Source organism: Heptranchias perlo, chromosome 3 (assembly GCF_035084215.1).
Source record: "Heptranchias perlo isolate sHepPer1 chromosome 3, sHepPer1.hap1, whole genome shotgun sequence".
NCBI lineage: Eukaryota > Metazoa > Chordata > Chondrichthyes > Hexanchiformes > Hexanchidae > Heptranchias > Heptranchias perlo.
Genome location: NC_090327.1, coordinates 11058087 through 11078042, shown reverse-complemented (window position 1 = coordinate 11078042; position 19956 = coordinate 11058087). Strand labels below are relative to the sequence as shown.

Genomic DNA, 19956 nt, shown 5'->3' with positions numbered 1-19956 from the left:
ACAACAAATAGTGGTCCTCACAGAGGCGGAGGAGGAGGCGTTGGAGATCAGTCGCACCCTCGAGTGCCTGTCCGTCGGGGATGCCGAGACTGGCACCCCACAAATGTCTGGTGACACAACTTTAACATTCATCACACACAACATGAATTGACATTAACAATGACTGGCATGTTGAACACCTCAGTATGCTCATCGCAACATGACACATCTATGATGAATCTTAATATTGCCTTCTGTTCTCTCACAGGCCTTTCAACGACCGCAGTGATGGCAGAGGGTGATTCCTCAGAGGAGCTCCCGGCCTCTGAGGGTGCACCGTCACATCTTAGTGAGCCATCCACCAGCGCAGATACTCACACCTCAGTGGGTCCTAGCAGTCAATTAGTTGGGTTGGCACCTGGTGAGTCACCGCATACAAGAGAGCGCGAGCAGGCACTGGTGGCAGGGGCAGCTGTGGAGAGTCCGTGTCGGTGGGAGCACTCCTCTCCAGGCTCTGCTCAGCTAGACGCAGATGCTGGACCCCGGGGTCAACCTTTAAAAGGAGAATGATTGAGGGACAGCAGCACATTTACGAGATAGTGGAACAGGTGTCACGCACACTCTCCACTATAGCGGTGAGGATGGAGGAGTCCACCTCCAGCATTAGTGGATCGGTGACGCAGGAAAGTGCGGGAATGTCTGCGATGGAGAGCATGGCAGCCTCCATTGAGCTTCAAGCACGGCTCACAAATGAGTCCATTCAGGCCCTGACAACAGCCGTGCGGACTCAGGGCAAACTACATTCTGCTGCCTTATACAGGCAGACAGAGACATTCGAAGTGGCCTTACAAGGCATCACACATGTCCTCCAGACTGTTGTCCAGCGGAGTGGTAGGAGTGGTGTGGGCCTGGCCCAGGAGAGGGATGATGGCAAAAGGGGACATGGAAGTGGGGACTCCACTCAAAGTACTCCCACGTCTCACCGGTTGTCCCCCTCAATCAGTACCCGTAATGCTGCCTCTTCTCCAGGTGGCCAAGTCAGCCCCTGCACAGGTGTAGGTGGAGCAGCCTTTGGAGAGGCCCTCATGGGCTCCAAAACCCAGAGGGAGTAGGCTGAAAGCATCTAAGCAGTCAGGGCATGGACAAGAGCAACCTGCCACTACCCCTGCTACAACCACAGGGGATGCACCACGCAGAAGTAGTAGGAAGTGAAAGGCTAAGGTTTTGTGAGCACAAAGGGTGTGCACAAGGGTGTTTGACAGAGTGTCATGTTTTTTATTTATATTTGGTTTTTGTTCCATGCACATTAAATCTTATAATTACCACCACCACTGCCACGTCTTGTCCGTTCTTGAGTCCCTTTGGTGAAAACGTCCTTTCATGTGCTTGATCATGAACGGTGAGCCTTGATGCCACCCAGTGGGTGCGTTTACAGTGGGTGTATGTGTGGTTGTGGGTATGTTTTGAGCTGAGGGGTGGGGTGAGGTGAGGCTGGTGTTGGTGGCACTCGTTCCAGGTGGTGTGGGAAGTTGACTATCCTCACTTTCCCGATCTCCTTACGAGAACTTATCACGTATGAGTGACTCCCTGGCATCACGAGCAGCCAGGTGAGCCGCTGGTCTGTCCATGGGGTTGCCCATTGTCGTCCTCCTCATCCTCAATGTTGATGGCAGATGTGGATGCTGCATGAGGGCGTGGGGCCTCATCCACAGGTAACCCTCTCTGTTGAGTGACGTTGTGCAGGATGCGACAGACGACTATAATTCGACCCAGTCTCACTGGTGCGTATTGAAGGACTCTCCCAGATCAATCCAGGCACTGAAATCGCATCTTCAGCAGTCCTATCGCATGTTCAAAGACAGACTTGGTGGTGATGTGACTGTCGCTGTTCTGATGCTGCTCCTCCCTGATGGGGTTTTTCACAGGTGTCATCAGTCATGTGTGCAGGGGGTATCCCTTGTCTCCGAGGAGCCAGCCCTTAACTCTATTTGGTGCGTGGAAGAGGGCCGGGATATTGGATTCCCTCAGAATGAAAGAATCATGATGTGGAGATGCCGGTGATGGACTGGGGTGGACAAATGTAAGGAGTCGCACAGCACCAGGTTATAGTCCAACATGGATTTCAAATAAAGCTGTTGGACTATAACCTGGTGTTGTGCAACTCCTTACATGAAAGAATCATGGCAGCTGCCAGGGAATCTGGCGCACACGTGAAGGAATCTTTTCTGGTGGTCGCAAATGAGCTGCGTGTTGATGGAGTGATATCCCTTTCTGTTGATGAACAGTCCTGGCTCGTGTGGAGGTACTCGGATTGCTACATGTGTGCAATCAATTACACCCTGTACCCATGAGAAGCAGTCACAGCATGGAAACCCACTGCCCTCTCCGTCTGGCTGAGGTCATCGATGGGGAAGTTGATGTAGTCGGACGCCCTGCAAAACAAACCATCGGTGATCTGCCTTATGCACTTGTGTGCAGACGACTGAGAGACCCCGGCGATGTCACCAGTGGCGCCCTGGAAGGACCCGGAGGTGAAGAAGTTGAGGGCAGTGGTCACTTTAACTGGCACAGGCAATGCGACGCCACTAGGCCTAACTGGGAGCAGCACTGCATGAAGGAGCGGCAAATGTCTGCGACCATTTGGCGACTCACTCTGAGTCTTTGTAGGCACCGCTCCGCAAAGAGGTCCAGGAAGCTGATCCTCAGTCTGTAGACCCCCTCACGAGGGTAATGCCTCCTGCAACGTCTCTCCCTCTGTTGTTGCCCTCTGTGCTTTTGTGCAGGTCCCAGTGGCGCAGCACTGTGTTGTGGAGCTGCAAGTGGCGGAACTGCAAGCCGTGCCTGGCGAGGATGGCGATGTGCCTCCTCCTCAGATGTAGTGGTGAATGCAGCCATCGCTCCCCCATCCTGATGGTGTCAGTTTGAGGGGGGTCCAAAAAGTAGATAAATATATGTAAACAGAACAATTCTGAGTGTGAGCCAAGAATTCTCGGTCTAAACACAAAGATCTCCCAGCCAAACGTTTGTCTGAGAGAACTGAGTGCCCTGCTGCAATAACTCACCTTTTATCCCCATCTGTCAAACAGGGATTTCAATGTCCCAATGGCTGCCGGCTGCAACCTGCCTCGGTTTCCATGCCATGTTTCACACAGCACGGGAAACACATTGAGGCAGAGTTGAAATCGTTTCCCTGCATCAATAAACATAAAACTCACCATTTCAACTAGTTTAACTACTATAATTCCTGCTTTAAATATTGGCCCGCCGGCTTTAATTACTGACGAGACTTCCTGCTTCCCGAAGCTCCAGCGTACCCAGGTCAGTCTGGGTCGTGTGCTTTTTTCAACGGGTTGGAGCTGGGATTCCTTCCCGCTCCGCAAATCCGCGATTGCCCCCCCTTCCCCTGCACCTGGACTTCGGGGCTAAAATTGTGTCCCTAATGTAGGAAACACAGCAGCCAATTTGGGCACAGCAAAAGGCCCCACAAACAGCAGTGAGATAAATGACCCGTTAATCTGCTTCCTTTAGTTAAGTTGATTGAGGGATAAACATTGATCAGGACACTAGGGAGAACTCCCCCTGCTTTTCTTCAACTAGCGCCATGGCATCTTTTACGTCCAACCGCGAGGGCAGGCAGGACCTCAGTTTAACGTCACTGCAGCGCCCCCTCAGTATTGCACTGGGAGCATCAGCCTAGATTTTGTGCTCGAGTCTCTGGAGTGGGTTCTGAACCCACCATCTTCGAACATCAGAGGTAAGAGTGTGCTACCCACTGAGCTACAACTGATAAAACACGGTACACAGGAACATAAGAACGTACAGGACCAGAAGAGAGAGTTGTGCTCCATTTTGCTAATCCCAAAGTTTGAAAAATACCATGCACTCTCTCGGTTACTTCCTCTGCCAAATAGTTATTCAGTCCCCTCCTGAATCTTTCAACACTATCTGCCACCACTGTTTCCCTGAGCAGTCTGTACCAAATATTAATTGGTGAACGAACGGAAGCCCTGCCATTACTTGGATTTGCCCTTGGCCGTTTAATTTCCATGAGGCCTTGCACTGGAAATTGCTGTAAGTGGGAGATGGAAACAGCGCGGCGCCCTCTACAGGGCATCTGGGACCTGTGTGGACAGGGCAAGAAACTCTGCATCTCCTTAACCAATCAGACTGAAGGATTGTGAAATGAACCGTGCGGAGTCTGAACCAGGAAGTGTAAGTTAGAACAGTGAATTCAATGTCAAATCAGGTACAGTAAAAGAAATAGAGGGAACGAAAGATTGGATTAAGAGAGAGAAAAAAGAGCCAGAAAGAAAAAGTAAAAAAAAAAATTTAATTTCAATTTTTAAAATAATCTCCAACAACAATTAAAACCTGAAGGAATGAGACTCCACTCCTGTAATGGTTAATTTTCAGTGCCAGATAGGTTGTTTGGCAGAAATTAACACATATCACACCATTAAAAAGGGTACTTAGACTGAAATGGACAAGCCCTGACTTTCCGTGGTGAGTTTAGTCCGTATCTACCATGCAAATACAGGAACTTCACGCCGCTCAATGCATTTCAATGGTGAGTCAGACAGCGAGATGCCTTTTTCGTGAAGCTAACGGCAGAGCGGCGCATCTTGGACAGAAACTTCTGGATTTCCGTGTTTAACCGCGCATTTGCCCTCGTCTGAAGTTGCTGTGCGATTTGCGGATAGATAACAGCGAGCAATGTTAGCCTCACCATTATTTGATAGTAAATTCTGGGACATTATCTTCTCTGTAAAGTCATTAAATTTCAAGTGGCTGTTCTTCATTTTTTCTCTAAGCATAAGCCTTTGTGTCTTTGCTTTAAAGGTGTTCTGTTGTACCTATAGAACCTTAAAAGCTTCTAGCATGGAAGAAGGCTGTTCAGCCCATCGTGTCTGTGCCAGTTCTTTGTGAGAACAATCTAAAACTAATTCAACTGTAATGCACTCGCTTCATAGCCTTGGCTTTCCCTATCTCTGTAACCTCCTCCAGCCCTACACTACTCCTCCAATTCTGGCCTCTTGTGCATCCCCGATTTTCAGCGCTCCACCGTAGGCGGCCGTGCCTTCAGCTCTGGAATTCCCTCACTAAACCTCTCCGTCTGTCTACTTCTGTCTCCTCCTTTAAGACACTCCTTAAAACCTACCTGTTTGACCAAGCTTTTGGTCACCTGTCCTAATATTTCTTTATGTGGCTCGGTGTCTAATTTTGTTTGATAACGCTCCTGTGAAGCGCCTTGGGACATTTTACTACGTGGAGCGATGAGCAAGAGGCCAGAATACTACATAAAGGCTCTGTCCGTTCTTCAGTATTTCAAGTCTGTACAATCTTCTGTAAAATCAAAGTAGTGCAGAACAGCAAGTTATGAGAAAAAAACACTTCTAATCCCAGTTGCATCAAAGTTCTCTTTTTCATAGAATAACTTCCTCAACAGAAATTATCCAAATGATTAATGGGAAGGAAAGTCCGAGGGAGTACTTTTTGTTCAAAGTAATCCACCATTTTAATCAAAAAATAACATACCGATGAGATTTTTCCCTACATTTTATTGTAAAAGCATCAATCTGATTGCCTATGTGAGGACCTTGAGTTGACCTCCCTTCCTCCTTCGGCTTTCTGATAATATCAGTATCCTGGAATAGCACGATGGGAAACAATTTCAGATTAGCCTGAGAGTCCCTGCAGAGCTTCAGGATCCCTCAAAAATTTACTTCTGATATAGAAATCTGCCCTCTCGGCTGGAGACGTGATTTACTGGTGTCCTGTGCTTCCAGAGAGGCTCTTATGTTGGCCCAATATTTTGGCACTGGAGAAGGTGCAAAAAAGATTTGCAAGGATGATTCAAGAACGAAGAGGTTATGACCATCAGGAAAGACTGAACAGGCCAGGGCTGAAAAGAGAACACTGAGGGGTGACCTGATAGAGGTCATTAAGATTATGAAAGGGTTTGATAGGATAGACCGTAGAGAAGGTGTTTCCACTTGCGGGGGAGACCAGAACTAGGGGCCATAAATAAATGATAGTCACTCATAAATTCAACAGGGAATTCAGGAGAAACTTTACCCAGAGAGTGGTTAGAATGTGGAACTCATGGCCACAAAGAGTAGTTGAGGCGAATAGCACATATTCATTTAAGGGGAAGCTAGATAAACATATGAGGGAGAAAGGAATGGAAGGCTATGCTGATAGGGATAGATGAAGAGGGGTGGGAGGAGGCTGATGTGGAGCATAAACACTGGCATGGACCTGTTGGGCCGAATGGCCTGTTTCTGTGCAGTACATTCTATGTAATTCAAAGTAATTTTCTTTGGATTATCTTCAGGATCCATGGGGACATTCTGTCTTGGTGAGACTGCTTAGGCAGACTAATAGGTAGGAACATCTAATTTGAGGATTTCTATGTGGAAGATAAATCTCATTCATACATTATTTTTCTACATTAAATGAGAATTACTTTGAGCAAAAAGTATTCTCACTTGAACTACCTTCCCTTTTAATCAAAGTGCAAAGTTATCTTACGAGGAAGCAGCACTTTTGCCATTTATTTAACCAAAGCATAAGATGCAAGATTCTACAAGGCGACTGGGGATGGGTAATAAACGCAGCATTGCCAACTTCTTGGGGTTTAATTTCCTGTCATAGTGCATTGGTTAATGTGTTTGGATGAAGCTTCCTTGCACACAATATGAATGTAGCTGTTAACCTATTTAAAAATAAATCATTATCAATGTGTTAAAATACTGCACAAAGGAACTTTATGTCAATATGTTAACAAGTGTGCTACCAGATGACATTAAACCCTTTGCTGTTGACATTCTAACTCTTCCTGCTACACATTTGCACATATCTCTCTAACACTGTCCATAGTTCCACAAATATTAACCCTTTTACCAGAAACTAAAAGGGATTCCATTATCAAATATCTTTCAATCTTCGCATCAATAGATAGGTTCCGTTGAATCTCTTTTTGGCCCATTTGATCTCATCTTCCCATTTAGCTTTAATCTTCACCTACAAAGGTAGACAAGACCTCGGTTTAACATTTCATCCAAACAATGAACATCCTTATTACTAGTGTCCCAATTTTTTTTTTATTCGTTCATGGGATGTGGGCGTCGCTGGCAATGCTGGCATTTATTGCCCATCCCTAATTGCCCTTGAGAAGGTGGTGGTGAGCTGCCTTCTTGAACCGCTGCAGTCCGTGTAGTGAAGGTTCTCCCACAGCGCTGTTAGGTAGGGAGTTCCAGGATTTTGACCCAGCGACGATGAAGGAGCAGCGATATATTTCCAAGTTGGAATGGTGTGTGACTTGGAGGGGAACGTGCCGGTGGTGTTGTTCCCATGTGCCTGCTGCCCTTGTCCTTCTAGGTGGTAGGGGTCGCGGGTTTGGGAGGTGCTGTCGAAGAAGCCTTGGCGAGTTGCTGCAGTGCATCCTGTGGATGCAGCCACTGTGCGTCGGTGGTGGAGGGAGTGAATGTTTAGACTTATACAAGTCATTGTATATCTTGCATTCACACTCCAATTCATATGCTTTTCTTCATCCAGTACATTATCACCTCAAATTTACTCACTGTATGCCAAATTTTAATAATAATAAAAGGGTTAAATGAGGACAGGTTGCATAGACTAGGCTTGTATTCCCTTGAGTATAGAAGATTAAAGGGTGATCTAATTGAGATGTTTAAGATGATTAAAGGATTTGATAGGGTAGATAGAGAGAAAACATTTCCTTTGGTGGGGGTGTCCAGAACAAGGGGCCATAACCTTAAAATTAGAGCTCGGCCGTTCAGGGGTGATGTCAGGAAGCACTTCTTCACACAAAGGGGAGTGGAAATCTGGAACTCTGTCCCTCAAAAAGCTATTGTAAACAATTTTACAACACCAAGTTATAGTCCAGCAATTTTATTTTAAATTCACAAGCTTTCGGAGATTTTCTCCTTCCTCAGGCAAACATTTGCCTGAGGAAGGAGAAAATCTCCGAAAGCTTGTGAATTTAAAATAAAATTGCTGGACTATAACTTGGTGTTGTAAAATTGTTTACAATTGTCAACCCCAGTCCATCACCGGCATCTCCACATCCTCAAAAAGCTGTTGAGGCTGGGGGTCAATTGAAAGTTCCAAAACTAAGATTGACAGATTTTTGTTAGGTAATGGTGTTAAGGGTTACAGAACCAAGGCGGGTAGATGGAGTTAAGGTGCAGATCATCCATGATCTAATTGAATGGCGGAACAGGCTCGAGGGGCTGAATATCCTCCTCCTACGATGCACGTTCACATTGAGGCAGCGTGGGAGTAAAGACTCTCCTTACACTCTTCTGCTTTATGAATAATAATAACAGTGCAATGACATATAAAAGCAATTGCAGTCCCAGGAACTATTATTTTTTCATTACTATGGTGCTGCCCATTAATAATATTTAAAAGGAAACTTAAAATAAATTTGAATTAGAACTCTAGTTGCTCCCAGGCACTGGTGCTTTCTTTTCCATGCGCTCTTTTCTCCGATCCTTCAGTTTCCCCACTTTATGCACTGCTGGATGAGATGGATAGGCGATTAGCTATCCATTGTGGCTCTCGCACCAGCCGCTGGGACGTACCTCAAAACAACTCGAGTGAGAAGAGTCCCAACCTCCTTGCAGGAGATTCTTGAACCTCTGTCGCTTCTTCACATGTGTCAGCCATGGCTCAGTGGTAGCGCTCTAGCCTCTAAGCCCAGAAGGTTGTTGATTCAAATCCCTCTCCTGGGACTTGAGCACAACATCTAGGCTGAGGGAGTGCTGCACTGTTGCAGGTGCTGTCTTTTGGATGAGATGTTACGGCGGAGGTCCTTTCTGCCCTCTCAGATGGACGTTTAAAAGATCCCATGGCACAATTTCGAAGAAGAGCAGCGGAGTTCTCTCCGGTGTCCTGGCCAATATTTATGCCTCAACCAACATCATTAGAAAACAAATGATCTGGTCATTATCACATTGCTGTTTGTGGGACCTTGCTGTGTGCAAATTGGCTGCCCCTGTTTCCAACAACTCTCTACCCCAAAAAGCTGTTGAGGCTGGGGGTCAATTGAAAATTTCAAAACTGAGATTGATAGATTTTTGTTAGTCAAGGGTATTAAGGGATATGGAACCAAGGCGGGAAGATGAAGTTAAGATACAGATCAGCCATGATCTAATTGAATGGTAGGACAGGAGCTGAATGGTTTACTTCTGTTCCAATGCTCCTGGTGTTCTGAATGCTATCACAAATGTTGTTGGTTCCATTCAACCTCAGAGGTCCTTGCAGTCTCCAAGCCAGCAGAGGGCACTGTTACTGATTCTCATCTTTCCTAAAGATATTTTATCTGTCTGAATTTCCTTAGCACCAGAGGTGGAGAGTAGATAGAAAAGAAAGAAGCATTGGGCTTACATTGCTTTGTGCAATATCAGTAACAAATGCAGCTGTATGAAATTTCTTTGCTTGCTATTTTAATGAAAACATTAATCCATGAAAACTACATGGGTTAATGCCATTGTTAAAATAGTGGGTAAATGAACTTCATCGAATGTATTAGGGCCATCTTATCACACACCTAATTACGTGGTGTAGAAGAAAGGTGAAATGGGGCCTTATGAATAGAAAGTTAATTTTGTGTACCCATCAAGTGTCTAGCTCAATTGCTAAATTTAAATCTGAGATAGATAGCTTTTTGGCAACCAAAGGTATTAAGGGATATGGGCCAAAGGCAGGTATATGGAGTTAGATCACAGATCAGCCATGATCTTATCAAATGGCGGAGCAGGCACGAGGGGCTGAATGGCCTACTCCTGTTCCTATGTTCCTATGTTCCTAAGTGTCCTACATTAGGTGTCAGCCGTGGCTCAGTAGGTAGCACCCTCACCTCTGATTCCGAAAAGTTGTAGGTTCACGTTCCGCGTTAGTGACTTGAGCACATAGTCGAGGCTTACACTCCAGTCAGTACTGAGGGAGTGCTGCACTGTCGGAAGTGATACCTTTCAGATAAGGTATTAAATCAAGGTCCTATCTGCCCTTTCTGGTGGATGTAAAAGATCTCACTATTTCGAAGAAGAGCAGCGGAGTTCTCCCCAGCAGAGGAGACAGAGGGGCATTCTGGGAGAAGTCGGCTCAGTCACCTCCACTGAACAGTGGGTACCAGAAGAACTGGTGTCGAGGAGCAGTTAAACCCGAAACACTACACTTGTGTTTCCCTCCCTCCTCCTCTAACCAGAAAAAAAGGAGGCACTGTGAGGAGGGCAAGCAAGTTGACTAGCAGGAGGATCGAGCTACTGCAGCTGCTGGAGGCACGAAGTCACAGCCAACAGGTAAGTGATTGGCTGGTGACAGGTAAGTAGTTTTTCTTTCCTTTTTTTTTCTTGACATTGTAGTTGTTGTTAAGCTAACTTAAGGGTTAAGTCATGGCAGGAGATCCCAGACCCGTGTCATGTTCCTCTTGTGGGATGTGGGAATTCATGGATCCTTCCTGTATCCCTGGTTCCTTCACCTGCGGGAAGTGTGTCCAGCTGCAGCTATTGTTTGACCGCTTGACGGCTCTGGAGCTGCGGATGGACTCACTTTGGGGCATCCACGATGCTGAGGAAGTCGTGGATAGCACGTTCAGTGAGTTGGTCACACCACAGATAAAAATTACTGAGGGAGATAGTGAATGGGTGACTAACAGACAGAGGAAGAGTAGGAAGGCAGTGCAGGGGTCCCCTGCGGTCATCTCCCTCCAAAACAGGCATACCGTTTTGGATACTGTTGGGGGAGATGGCTCACCAGGGGAAGGTGACAGCGGCCAGGTTCATGGCACCGTGGCTGGCTCTGCTGCACAGGAAGGCAGGAAAAAGAGTGGCAGAGCTATAGTGATAGGGGGCTCGATTGTAAGGGGAATAGACAGGCGTTTCTGTGGACGCAACCGAAACTCCAGGATGGTATGTTGCCTCCCTGGTGCAAGGGTCAGGGATGTCTCGGAGCGGCTGCAGGACATTCTGGAGGGGGAGGGTGAACAGCCAGTTGTCGTGGTGCATATAGGTACCAACGATATAGGTAAAAAACAGGATGAGGTCCGACAAGCTGAATTTAGGGAGTTAGGAGTTAAACTAAAGAGTAGGACCTCAAAGGTAGTAATCTCAGGATTGCTACCAGTGCCACGGGCAAGTCAGAGTAGGAATGACAGGATAGCTAGGATGAATACGTGGCTTGAGAGATGGTGCAAGAGGGAGAGATTCAAATTCCTGGGCCATTGGAACCGGTTCTGGGGGAGGTGGGACCAGTACAAATTGGACGGTCTGCATCTGGGCAGGACTGGAACCAATGTCCTCGGCAGAGTGTTTGCTAGTGCTGTTGGGGAGGGTTTAAACTAATGTGGCAGGGGGATGGGAACCGATGCAGGAAGTCAGTGGGAAGTAAAGTGGTGACAGAAACAAAAGGCAGTAAGGGAGAGTGTACAAAACATGACCGGACAGATGGTCTGAGAAAGCAGGGCAAAGACCAAGGGAAGTCTAGATTAAACTGCATTTATTTCAATGCAAGAAGTCTGATGGGCAAAGCAGATGAACTCAGGGCATGGATGGGTACATGGGACTGGGATGTTATAGTTATTACTGAAACATGGCTAAGGGAGGGGCAGGGCTGACAGCTCAATGTTCCAGGGTACAGATGCTATAGGAAAGATAGAGGAGGAGGGGGAGTTGCGTTCTTGATTAGGGAGAACATCACGGCAGTAGTGAGAGGGGATATATCCGAGGGTTCGCCCACTGAGTCTATATGGGTAGAACTGAAAAATAAGAAGGGAGAGATCACTTTGATAGGATTGTACTACAGACCCCCAAATAGTCAACGGGAAATTGAGGAGCAAATATGTAAGGAGATTACAGACAGCTGCAAGAAAAATAGGGTGGTAATAGTAGGGGACTTTAACTTTCCCAACATTGACTGGGACAGCCATAGCATTAGGGGCTTGGATGGAGAGAAATTTGTTGAATGTATTCAGGAGGAATTTCTCATTCAGTATGTGGATGGCCCGACTAGAGAGGACACAAAACTTGACCTCCTCTTGGGAAATAAGGAAGGGCAGGTGACAGAAGTGTTAGTGAGGGATCACTTTGGGACCAGTGATCATAATTCCATTAGTTTTAAGATAGCTATGGAGAATGATAGGTCTGGCCCAGAAGTTAAAATTCTAAATTGGGGAAAGGCCAATTTTGATGGTATGAGACAGGAACATTCAGAAGTTGATTGGGAGAGTCTGTTGGCAGGCAAAGGGGCGTCTGGTAAGTGGGAGGCTTTCAAAAGTGTGTTAACCAGGGTTCAGGGTAAGCACATTCCTTATAAAGTGAAGGGCAAGGCTGGTAGAAGTAGGGAACCTTGGATGACTCGGGTGATTGAGGCTCTAGTCAAAAAGAAGAAGGAGGCATATGACATGCATAGACAGATGGGATCAAGTGGATCCCTTGAAGAGTATAGAGATTGCCGGAGTAGAGTTAAGAGAGAAATCAGGAGGGCAAAAAGGGGACATGAGATTGCTTTGGCAGATAAGGCAAAGGAGAATCCAAAGAGCTTCTACAAATACATAAAGGGCAAAAGAGTAATTAGGGAGAGAGTAGGGCCTCTTAAGGATCAACAAGGTCATCTATGTGCGGAACCACAGAGATGGGTGAGATCCTGAATGAATATTTCACATCGGTATTTACAGTTGAGAAAGGCATGGATGTTAGGGGACTTGGGGAAATAAATAGTGATGTCTTGAGGAGTGTACATATTACAGAGAGGGAGGTGCTGGAAGTCTTAACGCACATCAAGGTAGATAAATCTCCGGGACCTGATGAAATGTATCCCAGGACGTTATGGGAGGTTAGGGAGGAAATTGCGGGTCCCCTAGCAGAGATATTTGAATCATCGACAGCTACAGGTGAGGTGCCTGAAGATTGGAGGGTAGCAAATGTTGTGCCTTTGTTTAAGAAGGGCGGCAGGGAAAAGCCTGGGAACTACAGACCGGTAAGCCTGACATCTGTAGCGGGTAAGTTGTTAGAGGGTATTCTGAGAGACAGGATCTACAGGCATTTGGAGAGGCAGGGACTGATTAGGAACAGTCAGCATGGTTTTGTGAGTGGGAAATCATGTCTCACGAATTTGATTGAGTTTTTTGAATGGGTAACCAAGAAGATAGATGAGGGCTGTGCAGTAGACGTGGGCTACATGGACATTAGCAAAGCCTTTGACAAGGTACCGCATGGTAGGTTGTTACATAAGGTTAAATCTCACGGGATCCAAGGTGAGGTAGCCAATTGGATACAAAATTGGCTTGACGACAGAAGACAGAGGGTGGTTGTAGAGGGTTGTTTTTCAAACTGGAGGCCTGTGACCAGCGGTGTGCCTCAGGGATCGGTGCTGGGTCCGCTGTTATTTGTTATTTATATTAATGATTTGGATGAGAATTTAGGAGGCATGGTTAGTAAGTTTGCAGATGACACCAAGATTGGTGGCATTGTGGACAGTGAAGAAGGTTATCTAGGATTGCAATGGGATCTTGATAAATTGGGCCAGTGGGCCGATGAATGGCAGATGGAGTTTAATTTAGATAAATGTGAGGTGATGCATTTTGGTAGATCGAATCGGGCCAGGACCTACTCCGTTAATGGTAGGGCGTTGGGGAGAGTTATAGAACAAAGAGATCTAGGAGTACAGGTTCAAAGCTCCTTGAAAGTGGAGTCACAGGTGGATAGGGTGGTGAAGAAGGCATTCAGCATGCTTGGTTTCATTGGTCAGAACATTGAATACAGGAGTTGGGATGTCTTGTTGAAGTTGTACAAGACATTAGTAAGGCCACACTTGGAATATTGCGTACAGTTCTGGTCACCCTATTATAGAAAGGATATTATTAAATTAGAAAGAGTGCAGAAAAGATTTACTAGGATGCTACCGGGACTTGATGGTTTAACTTATAGGGAGAGGTTGGATAGTCTGAGACTTTTTTCCCTGGAGAGTAGGAGGTTTAGGGGTGATCTTATAGAAGTCTATAAAATAATGAGGGGCATAGATAAGGTAGATAGTCAAAATCTTTTCCCAAAGGTAGGGGAGTCTATAACGAGGGGGCATAGATTTAAGGTGAGAGGGGAGAGATACAAAAGGGTCCAGAGGGGCAATTTTTTCACTCAAAGGGTGGTGAGTGTCTGGAACGAGCTGCCAGAGGCAGTAGTGGAGGCGGATACAATTTTGTCTTTTAAAAAGCATTTGGACAGTTACATGGGTAAGATGGGTATACAGGCAATTGGGACTAGCTTAGTGGTGTAAACTGGGCGACATGGACATGTTGGGCCGAAGAGCCTGTTTCCATGTTGTAAACTTCTATGATTCTATGATTCTATGATTCATATGACATTCCTCAATATTTATCCCTCAATCAATATCACTAAAACAGGTTACCTGGTCATTATCACATTGCTGTTTGTGGGACCTTGCTGTGTGCAAATTGGCTGTTGCTTTTCCTACATTACAACAGTGACTACATTTCAAAAGTGCTTCATTGGCTGTAAAGCACTTTGGGACATCTTGAGGTTGTGAAAGACGCTATATAAATGCAAGTCTTTCTTTCTTTTGACATTGTCCAAGACATCCCAAACGACAGGTGTCCTACTTGTCCTTCTATACCATTAATTGACAGTTTCAATAATTTTCCCTCTTTCTTTCACTGTTCAGAAAGAAAGAGAAATCAAGATCGGATCAAGGTAATACAGGCAGTAATAAACAAGTACCTTTAATTTTTATGGGGTTTGTCCCTGATTGGTTGGTTCATAAGTAAGTTTTTTAACATGATAAATTGTACCTGGTTCTTCTGTTGATGGACTGGAAATCCTTTTCTTGTTCCAAGTATCTATTCCAGTGTTCCGAAAAGATTTTCCTTGTGATTAGAAAGTTTATCCTGAAATTGTATAATCCGAATAAAAGGTGAAGTAAAATGAGAGAGAATCATAGAATCATAGAAAGGTTACAGCATGGAAGGAGGCCATTTGGCCCATCGAGTCCGCGCCGGCTCTATACAAAAGTAATCAGCTGGTCCCACTCCCCCGGCTAGTCCCCGTAGCCCTGCAAATTTTTTCCTTTCAAGTACTTATCCAGTTCCCATTTGAAGGCCATGATTGAATCTGCCTCCACCACCCCCTCGGGCAGATCCTAACCACTCGCTGTGTAAAAAAGATTTTCCTCATGTCAACTTTGGTTCTTTCTTCAATCACCTTAAATCTATGTCCTCTGGTTCTTGACCCTTCTGCCAATGGGAACAGTTTCTCTCTATCTACTCTGTCTGGACCCTTCATGATTTTGAACACCTCTATCAAATCTCCTCGCAACCTTCTCTGTTCCAAGCAGAACAACCCCAGCTTCTCCAGTCTATCCACATAACTGAAGTCCTTCATGAACGGAATCATTCTAGTAAATGTTTTCTGCACCGTCTCTAAGGCCTTCACATCTTTCCTAAAGTGCGGTGCCCAGAACTGGACACAATACTCCAGTTGTTCGTTGAACCAGTGTTTTATAAAGGTTCATCATGACTTCCTTGCTTTTGTACTCTATGCCTCTATTTATAAAGCCCAGGATCCCATATGCTTTTTTAACTGCTTTCTCAACCTGTCCTACCACCTTCAAAGATTTGTGCACATAAAGCTCCAGGTCTCTCTGCTCCTGTACCCCTTTTAGAATTGTGCCCTCTAGTTTATATTGCCTCTTTCCATTCTTCCTCCCGAAATGTATTACTTCACATTTTTCTGTGTTAAATTTCATCTGCCATGTGTCCGCCCATGCCACCAGTCTGTTTATACCCTCTTGAAGTCTATCACTATCCTCCTCACTGTTCGTTACACTTCCAAGTTTTGTGTCGTCTGCAAATTTTGAAATTGTGCCCTGTACACCCAAGTCCAAGTCATTGATATATATAAAAAAAAAGCAGTGGTCCTAGTACCGATCCCTGGGGAACACCACTGTACACCTTCCTCCAGTCCGAAAAACCGTTCACCACTACTCTCTGCTTCCTGTTACTTTGCCAATTTTATATCCATGCTGCCGCTGCCCCCTTTATTCCATGGGCTTCAATCTTGATGACAAGCCTATTATGTGGCACTTTACCTTTGGAAAGTCCATATATAGCACATCAACTGCATTGCCCTCATCAAACCTCTCTGTTACCTCATCAAAAAAACTCTATCAGGTTAGTTAAACCGATTTGCCTTTAACAAATCCGTGCTGGCTTTCCCTAATCAATCAACACTCATCCAAGTGACTGCTAATTCTGACCCGGATTATTGTTTCTGAAAATTTCCCCATCACTGAGGTTAAACTGACTGGCCTATAGTTGCTGGGTTTATCCTTACACCTTTTTTTGAACAATGGTATAACATTTGCAATTCTCCAGTCCTCTGGCACCACCCCCGTATCTAAGGATGTTTGGAAGATTATGGCCAGTACCTCCACAATTTGTACCCTTAGTTCCCTCAGCAACCTAGGATGCATCCCATCCGGACCGGGTGACTTAGCTATTATTTTAATTCCCCTTACTTCTGGTTCAAGCTTTGAGTTCTCAAGACAGAAATCCTATGAGAAGATGAGATCTGCATTTTATTGTGTCAGGCGATCAAAGCCACTGAGACATAATAATAACACCAACAGCTGCCTCACTGCTTAAATTCCCCTAACAAATATGAGTCTAAGACAAGCTAACCTCAGCCATCATCAGCCTGCTGACAAACCAAGGTCCTGCTGAGTTTAAAATAGAACCTGTCCGACAAAAGCTCCCTACACGTCTAAAAACAGATGCAATAGAAGTCCTCGGAGCTTTTCTGCTTGTCCGTCATGCTGGCCAGCTATTCAGGATGACAGCAATGGGTAAGCAACTCCACATCAGAAGAGAAAAGCTGGAAGAGAGCATTATCTGGAAGGTAAAATCTTCCTGCCTCTGTGCAGTTTGAACTTTCTGTTATTTTTTTTTCCAGTTTTGGTTGATTCCTCCACTTATTCCGATGGCATATGATAGAATTGATATTTGTTAATGACCTGGACTTGGGTATACAGGGTATAATTTCAAAGTTTGCAGATGACATAAAGCTCGGAAATGTAGTAAACAATGTGAAGGATAGTAACAGACTTCAAGAGGACATAGACAGACTGGTGAAATGGGTGGACACATGGCAGATGAAATTTAACACAGTGAAGTGTGAAGTGATACATTTTGCTGGGAAGAATGAGTAGAGGCAATATAAACTAAATGAGACAATTCTAAAAGGGGTACAGGAACAGAGAGACCTGGGAGTGCACATACACAAATCTTTGAAGGTGGCAGGACAAGTTGAGAAGGCTGTTAAAAAAACATACAGGATCCTGGGCTTTATTAATAGAGGCATAGAGTACAAAAGCAAGGAAGTTATGGTAAACCTTTATAAAACACTGGTTAGGCCTCAGCTGGAGTATTGTGTCCAATTCTGGGCACCACACTTTAGGAAGGATGTCAAGACCTTAGAAAGGGTGCAGAGGAGATTTACTAGAATGGTATCTGATGTGGGGTTTCAGTCACATGGAGAGCCTGGAGAAGCTGGGGTTGTTCTCCTTAGAGCAGAGAAGGTCAAGAGAAGATTTAATAGAAGTGTTCAAAATCATGAATGGTTTTGGTAGAGTAAATAAGGAGAAACTGTTTCCAGTGACAGAAGGGTCAGTAACCAGAGGACACAGATTTAAGGTGATCGGCAAAAGAACCAGAGGTGACATGAGGAAACATTTTTTTACGCAGCGAGTTGTTATGATCTGGAATGCGCTGCCTGAAAGGGCGGTGGAAGCAGATTCAATAGTAACTTTCAAAAAGGAATTGGATAAATACTTGAAGGGAAAAAAATTGCAGGGTGATGGGGTAAGAGCAGGGGAGTGGGACTAATTGGATAGCTCTACTAAAGAGACGGCACAGGCACAAGGGGCCGAATGGCCTCCTTCTGTGCTGTATCACACTATGATACCACTATGATACTATGGACTGGATGTTTAAAATCAGGAGAGTTCAGACTCCACCATATACACACACAACCTCGGATGGTTAAAAAGAATGTTGCTGCATTTTCTCATAACTGCCTATTCAGGATAAAGAGCAGTTTTCTCGCATTCCTTGCAAATTTCATAGGTATGCATGAAAAATGGACATTTCTAACAATTAGATTAATTGCACTCAAAAGCAATACAGTTTTCACTTTCTCTTGGTGTGTAAATTTGCCTGGAAATTTACTGGCCTAGTAATCTCGCGACTGTGGCAAATGGTTTATAAAAATATAATTCTGCTTATGGGGGCAGAAATTAATTGTCCAGGTAGTTTTAAAACTGTTCCAATGCAATTATTTAATTTAACTAATTCTACTTTGTGATATCCAATATTCATAGAAATTACTCATATCGCATTTGTAAAAGCTATGAGCATTTAAAAGGGGTAGTGCAAATCTGAAATTCCCTCCCCAAAAAGACTGCGGATGCTGTATCAATTGAAATATTCAAGACTGAGATCGATAGATTTTTGTCGGGTAAGGGTATCAAGGGATATGGAGCAAAGGCAGGTAAATGGAGTTGAGATACAGATTAGTATGATCTAATAGAATGGCAGAACAGGCCTGAGGGGCTGAATGGCCTACTCCTGTTTCTATTTTAAAAGCTTCAAAGATCTAGTAAAAGGAATTACAGTAAAGGGTTTTCAAGGTTGGTCCTTAACACTTTGGCTAAATACAAAAAGCTTTTACTTTGTTTACAAGTTCATTCAATATTGGTTGTCAAGAACAACATTTTAGAATAGCTTACAATGACAGCTTGAATTTATATTGTTCATTGGAGAAGAGAGGGCTGGAGAGGACAGGTGATTTTGGAAGAGAGAGAGCAAAGAGAGCTGAGGTGAATGAAATTGCCGAGGATGAGGTGTCGCTCGGTGCAGAGGCTGAGGGAAGGAAGAAGGGAGTACATCTTAGGGAGAATTTTAAACAAGAGGCGAGAGGAGTTGAACAAAGTGAGAGGCTCGAAGGAGGGAAAGGTGCCGGAGGAACAAAGAGAGAGGCCAAGGCAAGACTTGGTGTTGAAGGCCAGGCTGCCACTGCAGCGGTTTGGGCGGAGCAAATGTTGGAAATTATAACCAGGCAAGAAGACTGGTAAAAGGCAAGATGTCACCACCCTGCAACCCTGGTACCTCCAGTCGTGAATGGTGGTGGACAATTAAGCGACTAACGGGAGAAGGAGGCTCCATGAACATCCCCATCCTCAATGATGTTGGAGCAAAAGACACCATCTTCAGCCAGAAGTGCCAAGTGAATGATTCTCCTCGGTCTCCTCCTGAGTCCCCACCCTCATAGATGCCAGTCTCCAGCCAATTGGATTCACTCCACATGACATCAAGAAACAGCTGAGTGCACTAGATATAGAAAAAGGCTACAGTCCCCGACGACATCTGGTCTGTAGTGCTGAAGACCTGTGATCCAGAACTAACCACACTTCTAGCTAAGCTGTTCCAGTACAGGTACAACACTGGCATCTAACCTACAATATGGAAAATTGCCCAAATAGGTCCTGTCCACAGAAATCAAGACAAATCGAATCCGGCCAATTACCGCTCTATCAGCCTACTCCCAATCATTAGCAAAGTGATGGAAGGTGTCACGACAGTGCTATGAAATGGCATTTACTCGCCAATAACCTGCTCACCGATGCTCAATTTGGGTTCCGCCAGGACCACTTGGCTCCAGACCTCATTACAGCCTTGGTCCAAACATGGACACAAGAGTTGAATTCCAGAGGTGAGGTGAGAGCGACTGCCCTTGACATCAAGGCAGCATTTGACCGAGTGTGGCACCAAGGAGCCCTAGTAAAATTGAAGTCAATGGGAATCAGGGAGAAAACTCTCCAGTGGCTGGAGTCATACCTAGCACAAAGGAAGATGGTTGTAGCTACTGGAGGCCAATCATCTCA

General features: G+C 45.1%; 1 long non-coding RNA gene across 1 annotated transcript in view; it reads right to left on the bottom strand.

The window, feature by feature from the left end:
* The window catches only part of LOC137305960 (uncharacterized), a 67109-nt gene that overhangs the window by 39117 nt on the left and 8036 nt on the right, over positions 1 to 19956 (bottom strand). Inside the window, exon 3 of the long non-coding RNA XR_010958796.1 lies at positions 14810 to 14905. This is a non-coding gene — a long non-coding RNA (uncharacterized lncRNA). The remainder of the gene's footprint in view (positions 1 to 14809; positions 14906 to 19956) is intronic.